Source organism: Nipponia nippon, unplaced genomic scaffold (assembly GCF_047370975.1).
Source record: "Nipponia nippon isolate SJK-2023a ecotype South Korea unplaced genomic scaffold, ASM4737097v1 scaffold_1, whole genome shotgun sequence".
Lineage (NCBI taxonomy): Eukaryota > Metazoa > Chordata > Aves > Pelecaniformes > Threskiornithidae > Nipponia > Nipponia nippon.
Genome location: NW_028262290.1, coordinates 5,401,922 through 5,429,161, shown reverse-complemented (window position 1 = coordinate 5,429,161; position 27,240 = coordinate 5,401,922). Strand labels below are relative to the sequence as shown.

At 39.2% G+C, this 27,240-nt stretch overlaps 1 protein-coding gene across 5 annotated transcripts in view; it reads right to left on the bottom strand.

Annotated features, from left to right (window-relative positions):
- The window catches only part of TRAPPC9 (trafficking protein particle complex subunit 9), a 523,335-nt gene that overhangs the window by 87,470 nt on the left and 408,625 nt on the right, over window positions 1-27,240 (bottom strand). The window lies entirely within an intron of this gene.

The window sequence follows — 27,240 nt, the reverse complement described above, 5'->3', positions numbered from 1 at the left end:
CTTACACGCTTCCCCATACGTACACACACACAATTAGTCTCAGGTAAGGAAGCCCAGGAGCCCTTGTCAGCCTCACGGCAATGTGGTTTTCAACATAAAGTCTACATCTGAGAAAGTGAAAGAAAAGAAAGGAAACCTCAAACAAAACATCACCCTGCGTAGAGATTATTAGGGAGTTGGGAAAAATTGCAGCACGCAAAGCAATGTTTTTGCCGAGCTCTCTTACAGATGGCCTCCATACATCCTGCTTGGAGTTCAAACGTGTAAAATAAGAGGAATCAGCATGAAGCCATGGCAGGTCCCACATCTGTATTTTGAGTCAGATCATTGAATAACTGGGGCCTGCAAAAAGTGTGAATATTCATCAAGATTCGAAGTCATAGAAGGAGCCTTAATTTTTACATTTCCTAACTCCTTGCAGACTTTGCAATTCAGTCTTAACTTTCCCAACTCAACATTCCTTCAGTGTCATTTTCAGAAATGACAGAGCCGCAGGTTGACTCCAGCAGCCAACTGGCTTTTGGGCGGCTCATCACCAACATATTTTAACAACGCATCAAAGAAAAGCTGACCAAGAACCTCACTGCTGAGATTTATAGCTACACAAATCCTGGCCTCACCTTGAAAGTGTCTTGAATACAAGAAACTGAAATTTTCCTTCCATCTGCGGAAACTGATGTGGTCACGTTATAGCTGAGGATCCTGTGCCTCACTTCAGAGAATAAAGGCTTCTTAGCTGTGCTTAAGTGAAATGCAGCATTAGACTGCTGGGGTATATTTAATGACTAAGAAAAAATACCAAAGGGAGTTCCCAAGTAGTAATGCAATTTAGCAGACTAATATTCACTCATCCTTTGAAAGAAAGCCATTGAATTATGTCAGAATAAAATATGCTGAAAAAATCTTTATAATGTATGTACACAAACAACTGACACAAACACATTTAACCAAGACTGTCCCTGGAGGAGATAGTCTTTGGGTTTCATTTCAAACAAAATCTATTGTAGGTGCTTGATGCGCCCGTACAAAGGCAGAGGCTTTTGGTGGTGGAACAAAGATGTTTATTGGCCACAGGGGTAAAACAGGCATCGGTATTTTGTGATGCCCCCCTCAAAGCTCTGATGTTTCTAAGATAGGAGCCCATACTTTATAATACTTTATTCATCTCTCAGATTTGCAGTGATTTAAATATTTCTTAACTGCTTTCTAATTAAATCAGGATGTTATTTTTCCTACATTTGCTCTGATTTAAATATTTGGTTAAATACTTTTTAATTAAGCCAGAATATTATTCATAGGCAAAGTCTGATACTTCATTAATGATGCAAAGCAGAGAGCTGCTTTTCTTTCCTAAGAAACAGTCTCAGATCACAAGATTTTCAAAATTATAACCTAAAATCTGAAAATCTGAGATTTTTTCCCTCCCTGTTGACCTTAATGAATAAAACCTAAGAATGAATTTTAAAATTAGGTGTCTGGGGTGAAGAAGCCTTCCTTCTTCACAACACTGTCTCTAAAGATTACTTTTTAACGGAAAAGCTGTAAGAATTTCTGAAACTGTGATGTATTAATTTTCCAGCAATCAAGCTGCACTGAAAATAGCAATGAAAATTGATATTTGACAACAGTTTCAACATTACGTTATTTAGTGCTGACATTAAACAAGTAATATCTTTTGATGCCACTGCAAAGCCTTATATTGCAAACACTCTTCAGGTTCCCTATGCAGTCAAAAAGCTAAGCAAGTTAAATAGTTACTGGGCACATCCTGATTTAACATTTGCTTTGATTTCAGTACCTGCAAACTCTGCATTCAGTTATTAGAACTGAAGTTCAAAGTACTACATGGTGTCAAAGGAGAGGAGGACAGAGGTCATGAGAACCCAGTTATCATAAAAACGAAGGATCAGCTAGTAAGGGTCTAGAAATCAGCTCATTTGGACCCAAGTTAAACAAAAAACCCAAAGGCAGGGAGATGAATGTTAGGCCACACAGACTTCCCATTTGCAAGATTAAATAAAGGTAATGAAATAACCTTTTTTTTTTCTTTTGCACAAACTAAGTCAGCCTCTAATCTCTGAATACCACTATTATAATGCTGCATTAATATGCGATACAATACTTTTTCACTATTTTGAAGACTCTGCAGGAGTCTGGTGGTAAATATTTCATTTTACAGAAGGCAACACAGAGAAAGAGATGGCAAGTGATGCGCTCTAGACCACCCAATAAGACAGAAGCATCTATTAAGGTAATTGCTTCAACCTCAGGATATTACAGCATGTTAATGTTTCCCAATGAAAATTCAAAGTCTCGGCCCAAAGGCAGCGTGAAAACACAGCGCACAGCCCTAGTTACTGGACAGACATCGTAAATAGTATTCAGCTTAGATGTCGGCAGAAACTGCAGAAAATCCAGAGTGGCCAGCGATGCATTTTTAGCTGAACCATCCCCTTTCTGCAGGCTCTCCAGATACAACAGAAAGAACCTGCACCACCTGTTTGCAGTATAATGAGCTATTAGCACCTTCGCTATAGTAATTCACTGATAAAACGTGGCATGGCACAGCACAGCTCTTCGGGGCTGTAAATGAAATTCCTGCAGTTGGCAGCCGCTGCCACGACAGGGCTGTCTGCTCCTGCAGGCAAATATTTTCCTATCCTGGTTGTTAAACTCTATAAACCCCGCTGGTGAAAGTCACGGCCAGCTAAGCAAGTCCTATAAGGATCTCCATCTATTTTACGACTAATTTATGTGTTCCCCATTGAGAACCATGCTTTTAACGGCAACTGTTTGCGTGTTGATCTCAAAACACTCTCAAAGTGTGGGTGTAAGAGGGATCCTGCGATGAGCCAGAGCAAAACTCATCCTGTATCAGAGGGCTTTTTGGGGACGATGATCTTGCATTTGGTCTAATCACCCTTTTTTTACTTTAATCAATGTTCACATAAAGAAAATAGTCAAATGCTGAAGACAAGTGTGTCTAAATATTTGAGATAATCTGACATATAAAGTATTACCAGTGTTTCTTCATTAGGCTTCAAAGAAAAAAAGCAGCCTGAAGCCACAGACTTGCTAATTAAAGTATTTAATGAAGACTGAAGAAGGGAAAAGGCTACTACTAAGTACCTCTCCTTGCCACATAGTAATTCACCGTCCAGCCGCAAGAAAGAAATAAATAAAACCTCAGCATTGCCCAGAGGATGAAGCTAAGGCTCTGGTTGAGGGTGGGATAAAGGACAAGTCATATTTTGGGGAAAGGTGGAGAAGGCAGACAAAATCCACCCTGAACTGGGACAAGGAGACGCCACCTTAAAACTTAAGAGAAACAGGGAAAATCAGTGTGACTTATAAAATTTCTTTGACTTTTGGCAGGGAAGGAGAGCTCCCTGGGACATCTTATAACAGTGGCTAAACATAAATATGCCTACATTTGTGAAAATGAGAAATTCAAGTCCAACTGATTAAACTGATTTGCCTCAGGTCATTCAAAATCTTCACAACATCTGGATGTCCATCCAGAGACCTCCACCGAAAGCCATCCTCTTGCATGGGAGACTTCTCTTTTGGCCATCAGACTTGGTCTGGAAGATCGATGTAGCCACAAAAATTTTTTTCTGATCCTCACACAATTCATCACATACCCAATAGGACAACTCTCCCTATGAAAGGACTGATATCTTGATTTGTATTTCTTACAGCCAATCTGCACTCCTCTGATCATCTTACTTTCTCTCCACTAGGAAAAAGGCAGCAATGAAAGGACAACACAAAGAATTTGTAAGTTTGTTGCCATCCATTTTTGTATTCATTTCACTTAGATGAAGACTTTATCCAAAACCCAATTGCTAAATATTATAGTCTAAATAACCTTGAAATTTCGACTGGAATATGCGAGGTCAGACTGTCTTCTTAATAGCTATAGAATAAAACATATCCAATACAAGACCAAATACAGAAAAAAACTCCTTTTTTACCAGATCCACTCTCATCTTTCACAGATATAAATAAAGTGGATACAGGCATTTTCTCCAAAAGAAGCAAAGAATAAGGGATCTATTTTTTTTTTTTTTATTTTGGAAAGGACTCAGAATTACAAATCAGTGGCTCATTTTTGAACTATACATTCATGACATCCTTTCTTTTCCTGATATTTTCAGAATACATTAGCTCAGCAGTATCTGTAGTTTACAGTAGCAATTAGCATCCTGGGGAGTCAGCCGCAAATAACAAATTCATAAACAAAGTAGAATTAATCAAATGTAAAATTAAAAATAAGGAGGAGCTTGCATAATCTTAGAAGGACAGAACAGCTAAGAGAAGCCCTTGCTCCAGGCTAGGATTAGTCTGTCAAAATTATGGTCAAATATTTAACCACGCTTCTTTTTCCTTAATGGTTTAATAAATTAATGTAAATTAATTATATAATTAATTAATAACAATATTATGGCCTGTCTAACAATTAAATTGGAACCATAATCACCTCACTAAACTTCAAGATGCCCTTGCAAGATTTTCATTTCAGTACGAGAAGGTACAGAGGAGATGCTCTTAGCCATAAATGCGTAGGCAGACAAAATAGTGGACAACAGCATATGGCTTCTGGGAATGAAAACCCAAAGCACAACTGTTCCTGTTCCTAAATGTAATGATATGGTAGGAAGGTCTTCTACCACTATGCTATTAGATTATTAAATCAACAGCAAGTAAAAATCAGCCCATCTATTATTTTATACACACAAGACGGAAAGGGGCAATGTGTGAGAACACAGCACAGAGCTGCAATCTTATCCTCTGCTTACTGCAACCTGTGCTTAATTAAATTAAACACCAGGACCACTTTACTTTAACCAGGCTTTTCTCAGATAGTGCCCCAATGTCACACCTCATTATCACGTGGTGGATATCAAGCTACAGCAATTGAACCAATTCCCACACGGATTTTTCGAACTGCAGAGGGGGAAGAGGATGAACGGAGAGGAGAAGGCAGGGACATCTCTCGTGAAAGTCTCATTTACTGAAATCCCAGTCATGCTGCCGCATTAAGTGACAACACACTTCACAGTTTGCCGTGATTACATGGTAAAGTGGGCCAAAACCAGCGGCTAGCCCTCTAGCTGGCTCCGTACTGCAATCTCAGACTGGAAGGCAATTACAACGCATTTCCACTGATTTTCCTGTTTCAACTATTTATATTATCAGGCTTATAATTTCATTGGCTATAATTTTATTTATTGTTCCCAGTGTACGACAATCAGGAAAGAGTCCTCCTTAGGGAGGATATTTTTAACAGAGCTCAGTACGAAACACACAGCGGAGCTGGGGCTATAGCACTTCTGACCAGCAGACTGCCTTCCCCAAGAACACCAGGCTGAGATGTTTTACTATCAGGAGGACAACTTGTAGGATTTGGGGTTTTTTTGTGAAGCTTACCCATACTTTATTTAACTAAGCACTTTAATGAGCATATTTATAAGGAGAAAGCCACTTTGAAGAAGAGTCCACGAAGACTACTGGGAGGCTTGCTGTGGTAAGTCTAATTTACCTAGGAAGTGCTGAAATACTGACAAAAAGAGAGAAACTTTTTTTTTTTTTTTAAGACCAAGAAGAACAAAGACAGATCAGAGACAGAATCATCTAAGCTTCTCAGAAAGGCAGGTAACATTGTCTGTCTTGGAAACACTTCTACTCAAGTAGACCTTGCAAACTATTGGGAAAACTCACAAGTGCAAAGTTACTTACATTCTTAAACAGTGGCAAAATGAGGCTGTTATTGAAGTGCTATGATTTGCTTTGCGTTCCTATTTAAAATAGTTTCCCTTTAGAACATCCTATTGAAAGGAAGCGAAGGGCTCTGAAGCATTATTTCCCTTACGTTTGTGAGAAAAAGCCTTTGTACCTAAGGCTGGTCAAGACCCACAGTATTTCGGGATGGCAAAGCCCTCTTAGATTACCGATATCATACGTGAAAGCACTGAGAACAATTCCACAATAGCAGATTTAATAGATACAATCTTAAAAGAGAAAAATCAAAACAGCATTTGTACATCTTTTTTTTTTTCCCATGAACACTAAAATATTCACTAATTAGACTTCATAACACTCCTTCTGGCTAGGTAACAATTATCGCTACTATTTTACAGGTTGCTAACCGAGGAGATTCGCTCGTGTATTAGAAGTGAAAGGAACTCTATCAGGCCACACCATGACTTAAAAGGACAGATGCCACTGCAACCTGATGTGCCTCAGTCCACTGGGTGACAAGACAAGGTGCAATTAGTTATGAATTTACTCTGATCAAAGAGAGAAATTTCTAATGGACTGCCCTGCTATGGCTCCATGTGCCGCTATCTTTCCTCTTTGTAACAACAAAATTGCAGTGAAAAGAAACAATTTTCTACAAAGCAAGTCCTAAAGACAAGAGCGCAGGAGCTATTTTTGCAGCTAATGCTCAATGTTTCATGCTGCCTCTTTATTCTTAAGGCAAAGGGTACATATTTCATCAACCGCAAGCTGAGAAGTGGATCTGTGTACAAAATGAAGAGATCTCATGCCTTAACATACAGAAAAGCAGATGAGTCACTTTAAATTATAATCAATGGTAACAATAATCCTACAGCTAAGTCTTGAAAACTGAAGTACTTTCATAAATTTTCATAAGGGGCATTTCTACCACTTAAACTAATACAAAGCAAGGGATCAATATTACAAGAGTTTCTGTATTTGACAAGGGAGATTTAAAAACTTTCCACTTGCTTCTGCATTTCAGTTCATCCTATTTAAATTCTGTCTGTTCCCAGTGTCCTTCAGCCACATACAGTAATTAAATGAAGAAGTTCTAATTTATCTCAATATTTGCAATATTTTATTGTTTGCCCAATTATATGCAAGGTATGTATCTTAATAAGAGTATTTAAAGGATATTTATGAGCTAAAACAGAGCTGATGGAGAGCTATAAATCCATGTCAGTCACGAGGAGGTATTTTAATTTCCCAGTGCCTTGGACTGACCAGGCCTGGCTTGCCAGGAAAACTCAGTACTGGGCAGGTGCTTCAGTTCTTGGCTACAAAAATACTTCATTTTCCTTCTCCTCACATTTCTTTCAGTCTCTAGCCTTCATTTTAAATCTCTGCAAAGTATTCAGAAAGCAAAGTTGGGCTGGGGGTCAAATTGAAAGCCTCAAAGAATCTGGAATATCTTGTCACTGGCAACAGCGTAAAACCTCCCATACGTTGTTAAAACAACCACCTTTCACCACAGACCGCTCCACTCAGTATGTGTTTTGCACGGCATTCGGGACAGGACCCACAAAGGCAGCTGGAGCACCTCGGCTGTGGCAGGGAGCTCGCCAGTGCGGGGCACGGATTTGCACTTTCAGTTCAAGTGTCCCTGCTTCAGTCCATCATCTTCTGGCCAAGACTGCAATACTCTCATAAAGAAGGAGACAGATTATAAGCTAACTTGATAGATTGTAGTGATGGAAATAACATAGGTAGAAACACTTTTTTTTCTCTTTTGGCTATGTCTCCTAATTTCTCTGCCTTTCCCCTATCATATGTTTTTTTCTATTTATTCTCTTCCATATGTTTCTATATAATAGAGAAAGCACAAATAAACTAAGAAGGACAAAAACGAAAAGAGACATCTCTCTATAATTATAAATGTTGTTGTGCGATGCTTTCTTTCTGGTAAGCATTTGGGGAAACAGATTTTATGAACAGGTTCCATTAACAATAATGGGACAAGTTTCAAAAGTAATACAAGCCGGTGTACTTCAGAAGTGCAAAGACTTCAGTTAACAGGCTTCAGGCATTTTTTTCTTTGTTTTGCAATAACTAAAACCACTAATCTAAAGAGTAAAATCTGCAGCCTTCCAGCCTGCTTCACGGTGTAATATGGTGGCCTTTGCCTGCTTCCATAGTGACAAGTGCCTACACCGTAAATCTCTGCCCAGGCACACCAATGACATAGTGTTGCGGGGAAAAAATATACTGTATTGCTTCCCAAGCAGTGTCAATTGTTTGGTCTCTGACACTACCGGTTCATTACCTCTATACGGTGTTCACTGAAGTGCTCCAAGTAGACAAAACCACCCAAGAGAAGTTAACCAATGTCAAAAACCACATTGAATTTGGTATAAGAAACACAGAGGAACATGAAAACTATCAGCACACCCTGGCTTAGTCATTTCCATGGTATGAAATAACGGATTGCCAGTAATCGGTTTTAGCTTGCTTCTCATTAGGGAATCCTTTTGGACCCCATGAATGCCTCATGAAGGAGTAGGTAGGCATGTATGCGCATGGGGGTTCCTCAGGCCAATGGAAAAGATACCCCAGAGGTGTTCACAATCCTTGGATCCCCTGAGGATGCTGCAAGCAGCTCCTCAGTTATCAGTTACAAAAAATGTACTATAGCAACCCCAAATTATAATGCCACAGGCTTTATGTAAAACGTGGCGTCTGTAGAAGATCTCTCCAATGCACCATACAAGAGGAGAAAAGAATTAATAGATTTTAGCTAATACGATTAAAGAAACCATTCCAATCCCAATTTATAGGACAGGGGGATTAACACGATGTGTTTTGATCTGGGATTGAGCATCTGATTTCCACCAGACTTGCCCCATTAGAGAGCTGAGCAAGGGGAGCTGAAGGCTGCACCCCGACCACTGCCTGATGAACCCTCACCATCCCTGGGGCTTGGAAACAACCCTATGTATGAACTTCTCATCAAACTGCCATCAATAGCGTAGATTTTCCCATAATTTGGAGAGGGGGACAAGGTTCTTGTTATTTAACATCTATTTACATGAAGGGACTGGAGAGAGAACAAAAAGCCCGTTTCTGCTGGGTGAAAACAAGCCAACCTATTGCAAATGAAGCACATACTTCAAAGCCTTCTCTGTGTCAGACAGCTGTGCCAACTACAGCATGCTACTTTTACCTCAGACTCGCTCAGAAATCTGAGATTGGATTTGTCTTGCCATGCCTGCTATAGACTTGACAATACAGAAAAGCAAGCACTGATTAAAGGCATCTTTATTCCACTCAGCCGCGTGCTTTAGAGGCTCCCTCTTTGCCTGGGTTGCTCTTATCAAGAGTTACTGATGGACTTCTGAGAAAACTCCCCATTTTCTCGGTACGCCAAAGCGCAGAGGTATGGAGGCATCGGGGAGCTCTTTCCCCACCTCTGCAGGGTGTCAACAACAGTTGTCCGTGATCTCCTCAATGTCATAACCACTACCCAACCCTGCCCTCAAAACCCATTGCATCCAGCTCCCTTCTCCCGTCTAAGGTGTCCAAAACGGTAAGCGTGTTCTTTGGTCTAAGCCCCTTTACTCCGCATCATCCCACCTCTTTCATACAGTGTGCAGTGAGTTTGTGCAAAACATTCATCTACCTCCATTTTGACTCACGTTGCCCAGTATTTTTTTCCCTCTATCCAATTAGACTGATAAACATTTTCATGTAAGAGTTTGCAACCAGGCTCCACTTTAAATATGCAGGGTGCTAGAAAACATTTACTTGTGATAACTTAGCTAGACATATTTCTTTTCAACTATTCAGGGCATGCAAATCTACTGAATTTTGCAGTAGCTGGTATACTATACCTCTGCTTTACCAATATACATTTCCAATGCTCTTTTTCTCCCTAATTCGTTAAAGAATTTAAGATACAAAATTGGAAGGTGATGATTTGCTTTTATTGTTAGAACTTATTCAAGACCTCAAATGCATTCTGATGATACTGAATGAGACAGGTAAAAGTGTGCCAGCAACAAGCATCACTGCAGCTCTCTCTTAGAGAGCATCTTACTGAGGAAGAAGGAGATCCTGCTTTTGAAAAGCAAAGGCTTTGCTTAAGTCGGCTCAGTAAATTTCAGAAATGTCGTCATTAAAAATTAAAATTAACTTCCAGTTGCTTGGGCTCTATAGTCTGTTTCAAGTGTTTTTAAATGCAGTGGTCTGATTTACATAAAATTTCTGAATTTTTGCTTAAGGATGTTCCTGTATGATTGCCAAATCTTCCTTTAAACTAATCTCCCTCCTTTCCCTTCCACTGTTGTATTTATCATTACTGCACTTATTAATTTTTAAAGGTTGCCCTTCTTCACAAGAGCTAAATAGGAAAAAACTGGAAGGTTGAACCATGGCAGATAGTATAAATTTGGCAAACAATTTCCTTCTCCATCCTATCTGCCAAAAGTCAAAATACATCCCCTCTTTATGACTTCATGTGCTCCTGGTGATTTAGAAATGAAGTAATAATTCGTTCACTTGCATTTTAACAAGCATGAGGAATGGCACGTTGGCATGGATGCTTCTTTTTCGTTGCAATCGCCAGTCATCTTGGCTGGCCAAATACGCTTTTTTGCTCCATCTGTGGAGACAGAGAAATCTCCTTGCTGGCCCCTCTGCTACAGAGCGAAGCAATACAAATCGGGACGAATCCTCTAACTTCCGAGCATTTTGTCAATTTGGAGCACCCTGCCAGTGATCAAAACCAAATGGTTTCCTAATAGAAATCTCAGCTGCTGCACTGAGCTCAGTACCTGCCCCAGCTCTTTTCTGCAATGATATTGTTGCATTTATTGGTATGACACTTAATAAAACAAACTCCTAGACCAAGCCCCTCTCTGTCGTCTCCTAAGGGGGTACTTTAATACATGTAAAACAGGCTGAGTTGCTTTCTACAGACTACTGCCTTTCAGATTGTTGTGGGCTACAGGACTCAACAGTGATGCTGTTTTATACAAGGTGGTTACTGAACTGCTGAAAGTTCTATCCAAAAGCCTTTTTCTTTCAAATGCAGTCACATTTTAAATAATATAGAGTTTAAAAAAAAAAAAAAAAAAAGCTATATGCTTTCTTTTTGGCCATCAGCAAACTTTCCTTAGGGAACTTGCAAAAGTTAAACAAGGAGAAACTACCGTAATACCACAAACAAATTCTGCTTAACCCTTTAAAAGTTCAGTTATCCCTTAAAGACTCTAAAGGTATTCAAGCTGTAGATGACGGTGCACTATAAAATCAAAGAGATAACCTGAGCTGCAAGATCTATTTGCTTTTGCTTATTTAGTAATAAGAAAAATAATACTTCTGTCTACCTTTCTGTTTAAAAGCAGATGAATAACTTTTACTCAAAGTTGAAAAAACACATACTAGTCTTCAGGCAGAAAAAATTCTCCTCAGAGGGAAAATTCAGAAAGGTTTCATGCTGCAGCCACGAACGAGGACGGAAACATTCGTGCAACCCTAAATGTGAAGATTTTTGCAGCACAAAAATTTTTTTGTAATCAGTGTAGATGTATTTAGGTAAAATCTAATTTTCCAGGGAAATCATAAATGCCTCATTTTCATGAGAAGCCTGAGGGAGACTATATGTAGCAGAGATAATACAGAGATTATATCAGGCATAGAAGGCAATATCTTTGGATATAAATAACATAAGGAAGTACAGATGCAATTTCATCAAATATCACCTCCTTAGACTACGGACAAGACTACACCTTCTTCTTAAGATACGTTGAGCATCTTTGTGGTACCTTTAGAGGGCTCTCATGATAGGAAAGATTCAAAACTGTCCTGACTGCCACGTTTTCAAACATGTTTCTCACCTGCATGGTGGTAATGTGCTTTCTCTGGCCAGGCTTGAATAGCGCTATAAATTGCTTTACAAAATAGTACATTGTGCTGGTAGGTTATAAAGTGCTTTACAGCACAGCTTTGTATCCACAGTTTATAGCTCAGTTCATCTCTGTAGCTATGAGGCTGAATGCTTTAGCGCTTGGCTAGGAAGAACCATGAGTACCCGCAGCTTTTCCTAATGTGATTTTATTCCTCTCAAGAGAGGACAGAAAGAAACCTTCGCAGTAACTGAAGGACCATTGCCAAATGCTGTTCAGCCCCAAGTTTACACAAATTACAAGAGAAATCTAAATATTTCCATGTTTTACGAATACTAAAATGAACAGTCATTAAGCGAGTGCAAATATGGATATTTTATCCATCATTAACAGGGACACTCTCTATTATTTCAAATAAAATATTGATAATTTTCCTCACTCTTCCCTTTCAGAGAAAGGTTGTAGCCCAGCTGCTTTAAAAATACTCTTTCTTTTTGCTTTTTCAGAACCTCTATGATTACCTTTGAAATTTGTAGCTATAACTTGAATTAAGGACGTGGAAGAACAGGAAAGTTCCGCATACTGTTTCAGATCCTGGCAAACATATCTTGGAAATAATAGATCAGCCTCCAAACCCCCAGCTGAGGAAGTGGTAGAAATCCCATTGCTAGATCCCAAGAGTCCATTAAAAATAAACCCTAAGAAAGAAGTCAGCTTGCCACGGAGGGGCTGGAATAGGCCAGGTTCTGTTTCAGAGTCTCAAAAGTTCAGTTCTCAAAAACCGATAGAGCTCCAAATTTACTTACTTCCATTAATATCCACTCTCTAGCTACACAAAGCCGGGATTTCCATTAGTCTCCTACTTCTCGTGAGACTGTTAGCCACTTGGCTAGTGGATGACCTGACATACATCTCCGCCAGGCCCTGCGTCCAGTGGCACATTATACAGAGCACTTTGTATATGCAGGTACGTGACCAGCAGAAGGGCTAGGGCACTCATCCAGGAAAGGAAATCCATATTTAATCCCATGTGCCACTGAGTATTTCTTTAACACGGGCAAGTCTTGCTTTCACCTCCATAACACTTCAGAGGCCAAACTTTCTTTTTATTGTTCTTTTGAAGAACATGCAAATCAGATTAACAAATTTTGTCTTTTTTTTCTGCTTCCCTCTACAAAAGAATTTTTTTAAAAAAATAATCTTTAGTTAGATTCAAATAGAATTTTTCTTCTTGAATAATCAGTTTTTCACATGATACCTCCCCGACCTTAGTGTTTGACATGTCTGGCTCTTCCCACTTTTCTCCTTCCTCCAACAGAGGTTCAATAGACTTGGAAAAGCACAGTAATCAGTCAAACCCCAAATGGAATAATGTCCTCTTCTGGCCTCTCATGAGAGCATTTTTGTTGGGATGATCCAGTCTGACTCACGCATAAAGCACCTCCCCAAGGAGCTCGAGACGAATTTGCAGGAGTCTGTGCAGACAACCCACCCCCTCCCCAGCCTTCTCAGGAGACCTGCAGAGATGCCCGTCCTTCACCGCTGCTGACACAATGCTTTGCTCATTCCCAGGTTTAATGACTGAAACATCAACCCACCAAGTGGCAATATATCACAGTATTCCTCCAGTGCATTTAGAAAGGAAGATCAGATAGAAGACTAGGATCAACGTTGAGGAGAGATAAATTTTGCCATCACAGAGTGGTCAGCAGACACGGCATCAAGAAGGTACAAAGTTGTTAGAAGAACGGGTTAATTTTTAAATTTTGGCCCTTGCGAGTATGTAACTGGAGACAAAGACGCATAGTCATGACAGTTTGTAGCACTGGTTCCTAAACATTCCCACAAATTCACTCCTGTGTGTAATAAACCCACTTTCAATTACACTGCCAGGGTCTTTCCCCAATTCTGAGAAAAAGTGGTCTAATGAGGATGCAACAGTATAACCCATCACACTCACAACTCATCTGTGTGACGCTGTGCTACCTACAGGTTCCCACCAGGCACAGGACGATTCCTCTAGGTTTTACCTCATCTCTTCTCCAGAGGCTAAAGAGCAGAACCATAACTTAAATCAAATTCCATAAGCTGAGGGAAAGGTCCTGACTCAGGGGAGAAAGCATGCACGTGTGTGGGAGGGCAGCACAAGTAGTCATTGATACCTGGTTTCTCTTTTATTATTTTTTGATTTTTTTAGTGGATTTTGACTTCCACATACTTCTCACTTGCCATTGAAAATGCTCTGATATTAGGACTGTATACCCCACCTAAAATTTAAGATCTGAATTATTTGCTGGGCAACGTGACAGTAATTAAAACAAGTTCAAGCAGAAAGAGCAGCGTACAGCGGCCTCTGCCTTTCCTACAGCCATTCGATAATTGTGTCTGATTTCAAAAGAAATTTCTTAATTCCAAATGCAAATTTACACACATGAAAACACCCCATGTCGATACCAATTAGCTGACTAGTATTTTAGATGCAGTAAAATCAAAAGACAACTTCATATAAATATTTTAAACTCATTTCTCCAAGTTATGAGTAAAGCCAGTGGCTCAGTAAGACTTTATAAACATTCCCCTCTCCACCAAAGGAAGAGGCTTTTATTGAAATTAAAAAAGAAGAGATGGCAGAGATGTACAGTTTCGTCTTCAGGGGAACAGGTAAGACTGTGGGAGGGTTATGGAGCCATTTTGTCTCTTGGCAAGTATTTCCAAAAATGCCTGCACTCAGGTACGTTCACCTTTGCTCAAAAGACCTAGGAGATGCTGGTCCTCCAGAAGGGACAGTGACCACCCGAGGTGGGAAAACAGATGTTATGTTCCTATTTTATTCGCTATCTACTGTCAAGCAGGTCTGCTAATGAGAAGACAGAACAAACTAGAGCAGACAACAACCAAATTTCATGCAAGTTTATTTCCTAAATATTCCTTTTGAGTTTTGTACTAACAGACAATACAATAATGGGGTGTGTTTATTTATGGAGGGGAGACTGCGCTCAGTTCAGCACTGCAATAAACTGAGAGACATTGAAGTGATAAATCAGGAAGGCTTGGTAGAAACTAAAATTAAAAGTAAGCCTTACTAAATCTTAAAAATGGGATGGCTACATAAACAACTTGATCTATAGTTTCTATTGTTGTTTACAGATAATAGAGTTATCTATTTTCTCTAGCTGTGAAGTGCTTTCTGTATTAAAGTACTACTGCCATCATAAAACACTTGTGAAAATTAACAGCCAACTTCTCTTCTGCACTGAATATTAATTTCTATATGAACATTTCTTGCCAGACAGCTTTCAAAACATCCTCTCTCCCAGGATATTTAACTTCATGCAGAAAGCAATTTTTGATCAACCTACACAAATTAGTGAATGAAGAGGACATGGTGCATCTAACTGCTTGCCTGAACTCCGGGAAAGCACTTGCCACTGTGAGTTACTAGACTTGAAATGAAAAATTAATTCAGTTTTTTATTTACAAACAAATATTGGTCAAAGGGCAGATAAGAAGTGGTAATGGTAGATGGCAGTGGGTTGTTTGATAAAAACTAGAGCTGTGAGGCAACCGCTGGTCCTGGATTTAGTTAAAATGAAATGGTTTCATATATGTCATCAGAGTGAGTATTGCCAATACTGTCAAGATGGAAAAGGTTAAAATACAGGTATGAATACAGAGTGATCAGAATTAGAGTTACAGCAAGTATTACATGTGAGGGGGAATAATATCAAAAAGATATCTGAGAGGAGAGAAAAACCTTGAAAGCAGCAACACCAGAGCCCCCAGAGAAAAAACAGACAGTAACTCAGACAGAGCCTTACAACCGGCCAAGACAGCAAGGTCGTCAGCTGGCTTACAGAATACATATATTAGCCCAGTCCAGACACATGTTAGTTATTCCTGTTCGGCACGGTGGACTTCACATCAAAACCAGTGCATACACTTCACCACGTCTCAGGGCTGGAAAGGTTCAATGAGATTTCTGAGCACAGTCAACATTAATCATTCAAAAGCTGGAGCGCCTAAATTAGTATGAAAGATACTGCAGTAAGCGCAGCTTGGCCAAATAATAATTAAATGACTCTTGGGGAAAAAAAAAAAAAAAAAGACAAAAAGACTGCACTGAACAACTGCTTCGTTCGGGGAAGAGGGGGCAGGAACCAACAGAAGTGCCTCTAGCTACTGGATCTTCTGGTGAACATTTCCATATTGGTAACAGGGTGAACTCAAAACTCTGCTAGTGATTTTCTCTTTTTAGGCCCTAGCCCTAGAAGCATTTATAAACAGCACTAAATCTCTGCTTCTACACATCCAAGTTAAGGTTTCTGCAAAAATGCTTCTAGAATCCAAACTCTGATTTCTTCATCTCTGTTGCAACTATACAAAGGGTTTATAAAGCTGCTCAGAAAACACAACCTGAAAGCACATACCTTATTTCCCCAGCAAAAGCAACTGAAACGATGCTTCGTGCTTTAAATTAATTTAGTTGTTGGATCCTTTCACTTGAGTCAAATACTCAAACCTCTGTTATATTATTCTCATTTCCTTCCCACTTTGAACTGACATCAGATAGTCCACATAAAACATTTTGCACAAAATTATACTGGTCAAAACATTTAAGAAAGAAAAAGGAAAAAGATACCAGCTTTCTAATGTTTTTATCTATAAAGCCCCTGTCTTGTTCTTGATGGTGCGCTTATAAATAATTAAAATATATGAGCAGCAATAATAGCAAAATACTTTCCTTATTAGGCTTGAACTCAACTTTCTAAGTATATTATCACCATGATGAGCCTCTATTTATCTTGCCCATGGTAGTACTTTATAATGATTACATAAAGAGGTCTATTTTAGGAAGGTTATATCTTTGATCTCTTTTTATATACATAGAAATCATTTGCAACTGACAGATTCATTACACTTGCACATGATAGTCTTCATCTGCAAATAAAATACTCTATATAAACAACTTAAAGAATCATTTTGTTTCCTTTAGAAAAGTGCATTCTTGCTTCTCTCAGCACATATAAATTGAATCCATACCGTGCAAATCAAAGAGGGTATTGATTCCTTAGGCAAGCATGTAGAATTCATCACACGGTAAGTTTGTTATTTGGATATTTTTTTTTAATCAACTGCCACATAAACACATCTATTTATAAATCCTGCCTACAAACAACGAGGCATTTCTAAGGCAGGTACAGTTTGTGTGAATATTTCAGAAAGCAGAGAAAGTGAAAAAGATGAAGGAGGCTTTTTTGGCTGGCCTTACGGAGCAGAGCACACAGCCCAGCGCTTTGAAGCACAGGGCTTCGTTCACAGGACCGCTGAACCCGCTGTGCCTCCAACGCCACCTTTCCCCACCATGCTCTCCATCCCCTCACTCTGCAGCCTTGTCTTACACACAGTCACTGTATTTTCCAATATTGTCAGTCCTGAAAAAGTTCAGGCAATTATTTACAGAATAAATTTCCATGTGCTCTTTCCTTAATGTCTTCAGTAAATGCCTTAAATAGTTTGTGTTCTACCTGTTTCTTTATATGCTTCCATTGACCACAGTTGCAATGATAGTTACTAGACCACAAGGAAGATCTATGGGGACAAAGCTAAGATGTTGTCTTCCATCAAAATTGACTAATAGACCAAAGAAAGAAAGAGGACAAGACCACTGGGGAAAGGAGTGTTTCACAGGGCTGCCAGGACCAATGTACCAAAGAAGCAGTACCACCTCAGTGTCTAATCAACAAACTTCTATCAGCCTCTACGTGCCAAATAGGAAAAATAAGGTGAGGAAAAACAGGAAGGGGGAGGAAAAAGTATTTCAAAGCGCAAAAAAGAAATACATTTCTGAAAGACAACTACCCACGGCATCAGCCAGCTAACATTAGTTGAAGATGCTAATCTCTATTTCATGATTAACGAAGATAAATCCATATTGTGGCTTTTAAAACTTCATAGCAGAGCCTGTGTATCCCTTTGGTAAACAGATTGCCATGAGCTTTGATTCATGAATGAGACAACGCTTATCGGTTCCTCAGGGTTTCAAAGGGAAGTCTTGGAAGTGCTATGCTATTTTATTTTTGTTCAAACCATACAAAAGACATCCCCTGATTTAAGTCAGATTTCATCGCTGCACAAAACATGGAGGACTGCTGTGTTAGGATGGCATAGGCTCATGTACACCAGTCCCAGTTAGATCCTGATGATCTGTGAGCAGTTTGTTAGGATTTGATGGACCACATTGATGAGACAGAACGAACGCTGCAAAGGACTTATTTATCTACAAATAAATACGTATCTGCCACCAAAAGCACATGACTTTGTCCAATAAAAGCTCTAAACTCATGAGATGGGGAAAATATGGTTCTGCTCCCCACTGGGGTACACTCTGTCTGCTGCAGTGTGACTAAAGCTACTCTACTGGCAGACTAGATTTAATAACGTTCTTCTCCTTCCCAAAAATGTTATAAAGCTGCATTAACGTCCTCAGGCAAAAGTCTCCACAGAAATGAAAAGGAATACTGTTTCTATTTTAGAGATGTGATAAAACCCCGTAGCCAGCCACCTACATAATAAGTATTTCCACTCACCCTGGTTGCCGAAAAACCAACATTCAGATCACCTCTAAGTTTAGAATAAAGTAGTACGAAAAGTTGAGCAAATTTAGGATTGCAATTACCTTAGTTCAAGTACAATCCTGATTTATCACCTGATTCTTACCAGAAATCTTTCTGTCATCTGTCCAGAATGAGTACACATAACCAAACAAAAGGTTCAAGGCATATAACAAATAATATGGATTATATGGATTTTGGAGAAGAGATCCTTTCATAGATCAAACCCTCAGCACCTCATTGAGAGAAAATCCATAACCGGTAGCATGGAAAAAAACCACCAGAAAAAGAAATGTAAAAAAATCACTTCAGCAGTCATGGTGCAAGCACAAGGAGTCAATGAGCAGACCCAGACTGCACTCCCCAAAATCTTTACATTCATCTTCCTGTTTTGGATCTCTTTTCTCAACTATCAGAAAAACAGACCCCTAAGCTCATTCACAGAAACTTTAGACAAAGCTCTGGTTCTACTGTTAATGTGGAACATGGAACACCAACTCATTGCTGACACCTAAATACTACAAACGTGAGCAAATTTAAAATAGGCTAAGCACTGGTATCTACAATGGCAATAGCCGGGCACGTTCCCAGCACTTGCTGTACAAGTTTCTGACTTACGGTTTTACTAATAGGCTTAAATCCTTACCTATTTCACTCCCCTTTTTCAAAACATGAGTGTAAAACAGTATCAAATGTAGTGTAAAAACACAGTAATTCCCAGTTAGCTTATTAAAACATGGGCAGGGTTGCAGTAAAATTTACTGGAGAGGCAGCTCTGCAATGTTATATATTACCACTTGATGGAAGGCCACCTTATCTAGAAGGAAGGTTCATTGAGAGGATATCTTCATACCTCTTCTGACTGATTACCTGCTCAATAAATAAATATATTAATATTTTAAATAAATATGGAAATGGTAGATTCCTTCATTATTTCTTCATCTCCACCAAGAAAAGCTTTTCTGTAAAAGAAGGACGTGGGCGGAGATTCACCAAAATCTTTCCAAATGATATAATGTCATAGAGGCAGCACAAACCACCCGTGAAACCACTTAAGCTGCCAGTACCCAAAACAGCACATAAAATCCAGGAAACTTACAGGAATTATACCGGTACTTATATAAAAGCTTAATCCATATTCAAATTCCTAAGAACATCAGAAAGCTTCATCACTGTCATCAAGTGGGAAACACCATATGAAGGGCCAGTGCTTAGGTGACACTTCACAGGCAAGAATAATCCACTTGAGTGACACCTTAATAAATGGCTCTTAAATTGCTGGGAAATAGATGCATTTCTAAGATTCTTCACAATGGCTAAATAATGTGGTGAATCCATTAAAATGACCTGTCTGAAGTTCCTGTAAGTCTGTCTTTGGACGGTTCCTGTAAGTCTTTCCAATTACTGCTATGCTCTTTGATGCTCCACTGCACACTACATGCTTGGCAGATACATGCGTGTAGGCAGGGGCATGGCATTGCTGGGATGCTGCGAGATGCTGTTCTCTGCAGAAAAGAAAGGTGGTGGAATCAATAAAAATGTCAGAGCTGATTTCAAGCTGCAGCTCTGCAGCAGCTACGTCTGCATCTGCTCTCCTGGCTCCCTGATCCAGACCTGGAGCTGATGCCTGGGCTTCCTGGCTTGATCCTGGAGCTGTCTCATGGCTATGGACTCACTGGGCTGTGGCTCTGGACCCAATCCTGACTTGCTGCTCGGCATCCTGGCTCAGCGCTCCTGTGTGCCTCCCCATCACCGTGGCTTCCCGTCTCTGCTGGAGCCGCCGGCCACCGCTGCACCCTTTGGCCTTTGGAGCGTATCTGCTCTCGCTCCTCGTCAAAAGGCCCCTGAAATTCTCACAAATCTTCCTGAACTATGGTTACTGAAAGCAAAGCGAACCCAAGGGAGGCATATCAGGATCACGATGTGACACAGCAGTTAGTGCCTTGTTACATGACTAAGAGCCGGCAGATGTAGTCTGCTCCTTCAAAGTGATCTCATTTGAGTGAGACTACAAACCTCGGGAGGTAACATTAAACACTACCCGTGCCTGTTCTGGAAACAAAGACTTATTAACTTGAATTTTTATTCTTATTAAGAGCAGCACAATTGCTAATATGAGAATGAAAAGGTCCACATTCCTGGTGGTCCTCCAATTTGTGTGAGAGGTAGATAACACCATTTCCCAAAACAGACGTTTACAGTGACAGAACTCCGAGATCACAGAGATTCAAAAGGCTTTTATCATAACAGACTATCATTTTGCTGCTTTAATTCTTCAGACAAATTTAGAAGTCAAGTAAGTTCTGCTCTGTTAAGACTTGTATAATTTTTTTGCTACCGGCATTGTTATCTGTCCTGGCCCAACTAGCTTTTCAGGAAAGAAAGCAATGTACAGTGGGGACATCATTCCCATGAGAACCAAATGGGTAGAAACATTAAACCTTGAAGCTTTTTGGGAAGGAGCATCAACATGGGCCCATATTAAAAACGTATCAGTGTGCCAGTAACAAGATTAATCCACTGAGCACAAGATCTTTTTATTTTACATGCGGTACCTGGCAACAAAGATGGAGATCCCGCTGTAAACTTGAATTCCAAAATGGATTTTGAGTTGCAAAGCACATCTGGACAGTGGGACAACTTGGTGACAACTGTGATTCCAGATCCTCCAGTCTATTTTTGTTTCTAGCACAAATGTTTAACCTTTTCCTGTGACCATAAGTGACAGTAGATGGCCCTTGCCTAGACAAACATTAGTCTAGATACAGAATATGGAAAATACAGACACATCTCTGAGATGCGACATTAATTCCATAAATTTCTTTGAAAACTAGATTCCCTATTCAAAGGATAATTAATAAATGCCTTAAAGAACAATGATTCAATGCCACGCACATGGAATTAACAGCACAACTTTATTCTTGCTCATTTGTGGCAATTTCACGGTGAACAGGGATGAAATGTCTTCCTAAACTAAAGAGAGGATTTTTCTAAGATTAAAAGTAATATGTAGCTTTAAGTGGGTTAATATTTATATTAGGCCAATGTAGCAACTCTAAATACACAGAGAAATGTAACTCAAGCTTTGGAGGAAACTGCAATTAAAAAATGAATTAAAACCAAATTAATCTTTGCCCTGTCCTGGTGTAATGCTTAAATTGCAATTATGAAATCTGTAACAGGAAAAAATTAAATAAAGAATAAATTACACATATAGCTGAACAAAGGCAATGAAAGCTGAAGGAGAAATGCAACAACTCAACAATAAAAGTGCTTTGCTTGAGGTCAAAGCTTATTATTTGCACTGGAGTTATTTGGACTCATCTGCATAGTTGAAGATGACAATTTTACAGCAAACTTGTGAAGTTCTGAATGAAGTAGACTGATATTTGGGAAAGGATACTTCCCTAAACAACTGTTGACACGTGACAGATGGATACTATTTGAGGACTACTGTATGTATTCATGTTATTCATACCACATACAGCCTTTCTAACTAAATCCATGAGAAGCCACATGCTTTCTGAGGGACTCACTGCTCTCCCCCCAAAAAAAAGCATTTGTGGGGGGAATTCAAGAAAATCATTCAAGAAAAGTATTAAACAGATGCTCCTCCTGCCTAACAGAGGAAGTACACAAGTCATCTGAACTGGTTCAGTTGAAAAATTTTTCAATGTATTTTCCAGATAGGATTTGTTCCAATTGTGTAGGATTTTGTTTTATTAAAGCTGGGCCCTGAAAACATTGTCATTACCTGTGAGAGGACAAAACTACACATGCTGAAGGTGTGATTCCTCAAAGGTGTTACAGGGAAAATTCAGGATCGTCAGGTATGAGCCAGGTAACCACCCTTCACCGGCCACAGGCAGTAATGCTGAAAGCTGCAAGCAGCATTAGGTGTAATACATCTTGTTGGCCTCTTATTTTAGTTTTTTAATTTCCTGTATCTGCCAGCAATGCTGAGATGTTGTCTGTGACCAGTGGCTTAGACGTTACGAGGTTCGAGACCTGAGAGCTACGGGCAGCCACCCTGGAGGAGAGGGCAAGGGGGAATGCTCAGGGACTTCACTTTGCAGCAGTGACACTAAATTTAAAATAAGCAAGGTTTTCAAGGCATTAAACAACATGTGCCCCCAAACGACAAATATATATGCTCCTCTGCAACTGAAACGGGAAAGTGCTGTAGAAAAATCACTGGGGGATGACGATAACTTCCTTCATTTGCCAAAGGAACAGTATAAAATAAAAAGTCAAACTATTCTGCTACAGTCTGGTATTTGGGGATTTTTTTCTGGATTTCTGAATGAAAGATATTAGAATTGCACTGCAGATGGTCCTCGTAAGCTTTCAGCCTGATTCCTTCTCCCATCTTTAACACACTGCAGCAGACACACCGCTTGAAGCCATGAACGCAACACAGAAAGAAGATCTGAGGGTATCCAGGACAATGAAAACAAGATAGGAAAAAAAGAGAGATTATTCCCAAATGTATTTATACTTGTAGCAATGAACATGCTGGGTTGTTGCCTTGGGGTTTAATTCTCTTTTTTTTTTTTCTTTTTTTTCCTTGAAGACAACTAGGTTTTTATGGCTCCTCAACATACACGGCTCAAATAAGTAGATTCTGGGTATGAGACACAACTAAGTTAAAACCATGGTCTGCCATTGACTCGCTAACAGAGAGACAGGCAATTCCCGAAAGATCAAGGCGTGCATTTTTAAGCCATAGAGTGTGAATTTATCAGCAATTACTCTTCATTCACAGACATGTCATGAGGATCCCGTAATGGCTTAACCATGCCTCAAATATGTAAAAATGCCTAAGTGCCAAATACTAATATCACAGTGCATATTTCCTTAATAATCTTACATTGAAGACACAGAGATGTTCCTCGTAATCTCCCCACGTGTTTCAGCCACCAGACCTTTTAAGACACATACACGCACAGTCCTCTAGCAGCATTGCTTAGACAGTGTGCAATTGCTAACTGGCACCTCTTGACCATTTAGCAATGACATTATTTTATAAGGCTCAAATGCCTTAATTTTGACTGTCGAGTCTGCACTGAAAATTCGCTATTTGCCAAACAGCAATTTGCCTGGAGACCAAAACCTTCAAATAGCTAATTCATGCTGTACTTGTTCTCATTTCCACTCTGGACATCCTTTCTACAGAGCTGGGACAATGCTTCATCCCAGTTCCAAAGGTCTTTCCGTGTTCCTGTTACGCTAATACATGCAGCAGGAATCCACAGGCTGTTAGTTTATCTCAAAAGATAGGAGGATCAGAAAGCCTTTTTTATTTCTTCTAATCAAAACTAATACATGGGAAATATTACATTAAAATCTACATTGCAGTCATACAATCTAGGAAAACCAGATTTCTTCTGGGTAGACTGTAGTCTTTCCAAGTGTCATCAGCAAAAAGTCAAAATACAAATGACTGGAGGCAACGTGGCCACAAGATGGATGTGGCAGAGCAGCGCAGCTTTACTTTGGAGCATTCATTTACCTAAGTTCTTGCTATTACCCCAAACACCCAATTTACTTACATTAGAGCCAGTTCAGTTTTTATGCTTGTTTCGATAATTCGCATACTGTTTTGGATGTATTATTGGGCATGTTTTCAGGGTTTTTTGCCACGGATTTGGCTGTCTTCCTTTACTGCCGTGGGTTTTTTTGCCATGTATTCATTATGATATGGATCGTAATTTTTAAGTAGAGAATCTATTACTCTGTAGTTCGCTGAGATATTTCTTAACCCCTGTCATAAGGAAACCGTAAGTTTTCATATTTAAAAGATGCAAAAAACCTCATAAGCTTCTGGTATAATTTATTGGATTTATGCCACTTTATGCTTTTTAATCACAAGGCCAATGACGGATGCATTCATCTCCTGAATGCTGACTGAGCTCATGACACAGCAGTATTTCATCTTAGACTTCTAACATCATAACATTTACAAAGTTTAAGACATCTATCCATCTCTGGTCACTAGTAGACACCCCTAGCTATGTCAAGTAAGTCTCTCTGCAGTAATGTTTAACTTTTCCTTGATTCTTATTGTATAAAAACAACTTTTAGCGAAGGGGTATTTGGCTTCTTTACCACTGGGAAAGGAAAGCAATAAGGAATGGTGCATTCTGGACTGCTGCATACCTTCAGGGATCAGGTTAGTAAGAACAATGAATTAAATGGAACAAAGAAATGAAAAACCATCTGCTGCTGGGAAAACCAAGCCTCATAGCCCTGAATCCCCCAAAAGAAACTGCACAAATTTGTTTTTAGAATTAACATCAAAGGTTGTGGGAAAAGACACATACGAAACATTTAAGACACTGAATCAAATTGTACATTGTTTTGGTTTTGATTGCTTGAAGGAAAACATTCAAAATAAAATTGATTTAATGGACTACTAATATCAGCTGCAATTATTTGGCTGGTTAAATTCAGCTTACTGGCAAACACGTTTGAAAAACTATTCAAATTTAGTCACCTATGTTCATCACAATATTCTGAACCAGAATGTTAATCCCTAATTTAATTTTGCTGATGAAGAAATCAAGGCATAAGAAATTCAATGGCTTGTTCAAGGCTAGAAAAGGTATCAGTGACAAGCTCCTATTTACATCTCCTACGACTGGATAACTTGTCTCCTTAGAATAGAGCTCAGTAAAGTGCTTCCATCTCAGATTTTTTTAAAATTTCTTTCTTACTTGAAATATCGGAAGTGGAAACTTTTCCTTTTTTTGTGCTCCAGACCAGCACATTTATTTTTCCTTTCTCTGAAAGAAAAATCCCAATTATACTATATTTCCCGACATCGCACATAAAACCCCATCATCTTACTGCATTCCTTTATTAGCTTCCTTTAAGCTGAACTTACAGTTTACAGTGTGGCTCTGAAAAACGTAACCGGAATAATTTCTTCCTAAGGTGACAATTAGAATAGAAAAAAGAATTAGAGAGGAACCACATGGACTTGTAATTGACTGTCATGACAATTATATTAACCCATTTGAAGAACAGGCCCTTGCAATGAGACATTAAAACAAATATACTTTCTATGTCTTGGATATCTTTTATCAGAGGTTCTCAGTGCATCTACGTCATTCAGTAATTAAACTGTAAGAAGCCCCAGTGTCATCAAGCAATTACTGCTTATCTCCCCTTAGTGAATCCCAAATCAGAGACAGGGACAGATAATTTTTAGGAAGATTTTAGATCTGTCCTTCCCAACTGACATTACTTTTATAAACAAATTAGGTTTCCTAGGTGGGTATTTGAGATACTTATGAGTTGTATGTGAAGCAGATGGAGATGTGAAGCATGAGCTGGTGCACGCAAATGGTATGAACACCCGAGGCTACTCAGAGCCAAAGGCACTGCGGAAAAGCGAACCAAAGGAGTCCTGAGACAAATTCTAATCCTCCCTACCTCATAAAATGCACAACAGCCCCGTGCTCCAGATTTCCTTTACAAGGAAAGTTGCAATAATGGTTGAAACTCATCATCTCATTCATTTACACAACAGGTTACATTTTTATGTGCATTTTTTGGCTAGCATGAATAATGCTTTCCTTAAGCAGTTGTTCATGATTGTCATCCTTTTTGGCCTTGGATGCAAACCTGTCATAGTATCTTCTAGTAGCTTTAATGTCATACCCATCTCTCTGGTAGGATCAGAATGGGCTTCTGACACCAATGATACAAAAGTCCTGCCTCCTTCAAACAAACCAAGGACATAAATTCTCCTCCCCTCTGTTACTATTCAACTTTGCAAAGTATTTTAGATGCAATTTGTATGCTGGACTCTACATGAAATAAGCACTCTTATTAGAACTAAAGATGCAGAATTTCTTATTCATTTTGTTTTCAATGTCCAGGAATTCTGAAGCCCCCATAAAAGTCTATGGTTTAAATAAGAGCATATTTATTATTTCAGTTTAACTTCAGTTAGACCTTTGTCACACATCAGAAGTAAAAAGAGACAGAGGAGACTGCCTTCTTCTGCAAAGTAGGTGTTTTAAACTTACCCTGAATGAGTAGAAATATTTCTTTGGGGCAGATAAGTACTATAAACACATTATAGAGAAGTTCCAGGAGACAATGGGTTGTATATAATGTAATAGCCTTTTCAATTCAGGAAGCTGAGATTCATATCTACATAGGACAGAAGCAAAATTAATTTGATGGCCTCGGCATAGACCTAATGGACCTAATTAACATTCCAAACCTCTTTTAGAAACAGTACTTGAGTTCTCTCTTAAATGAGAACCAAAACGAAATAACACTGTAAAGCCTGAGGTGACAAAGCTCAAAGAGAACAGTCGCTTCGGTGCATGATTATGTTTTCTATAGTAGAGGGAACAGGAATGCATATTAATGAGAATGAAGGGTTTGTAGAGAGAAGTAATAGAAGAGATGACCTCTTCTTACAAACTTTACCTCATTTATATCCATAGACTGGTTACAACAAGGTTACCATGAACAGTTCTTTTTCACGTGAGTAAATGCAGTCAAATGATGGAGATTTTTTTAATCAAACCTGGCTACGGAATTTAGGAGTCAACAACTTATCATAGATATTGCCTTTGAAAACTTGCGAAATGTTACTGAATTCCCGTCTGGCAAACACTCTTGTACAGTTAGCAGTTCTTCATGCAGCTGCCTACAAAGAGAAACTCATCAAAAGTTGAAAAGAGTCAAGCCACCCATTATGTACTGTTGTCCTGTTTGCTCCAACTTTTTACCACCTACTTCCAGAAAATAATGAAGCTAGAGAAACTCAAGTTTTGTTTCATCTTAGTGTTTTGAAAGATACTGTGGATGAAGACGTCTTACCAGCGTTAAATACTTCATGACTGGAAACCAAGTACCATAAGTATCATCCAACAGCAAGCTCCAGACCAGACCTAAAGCTATTGGTACAACTACAATATCTCAACGTCCACTGCTACAAGGAAACCTGTAGTGAGGTGGCTAAAGAAACCCCCAGT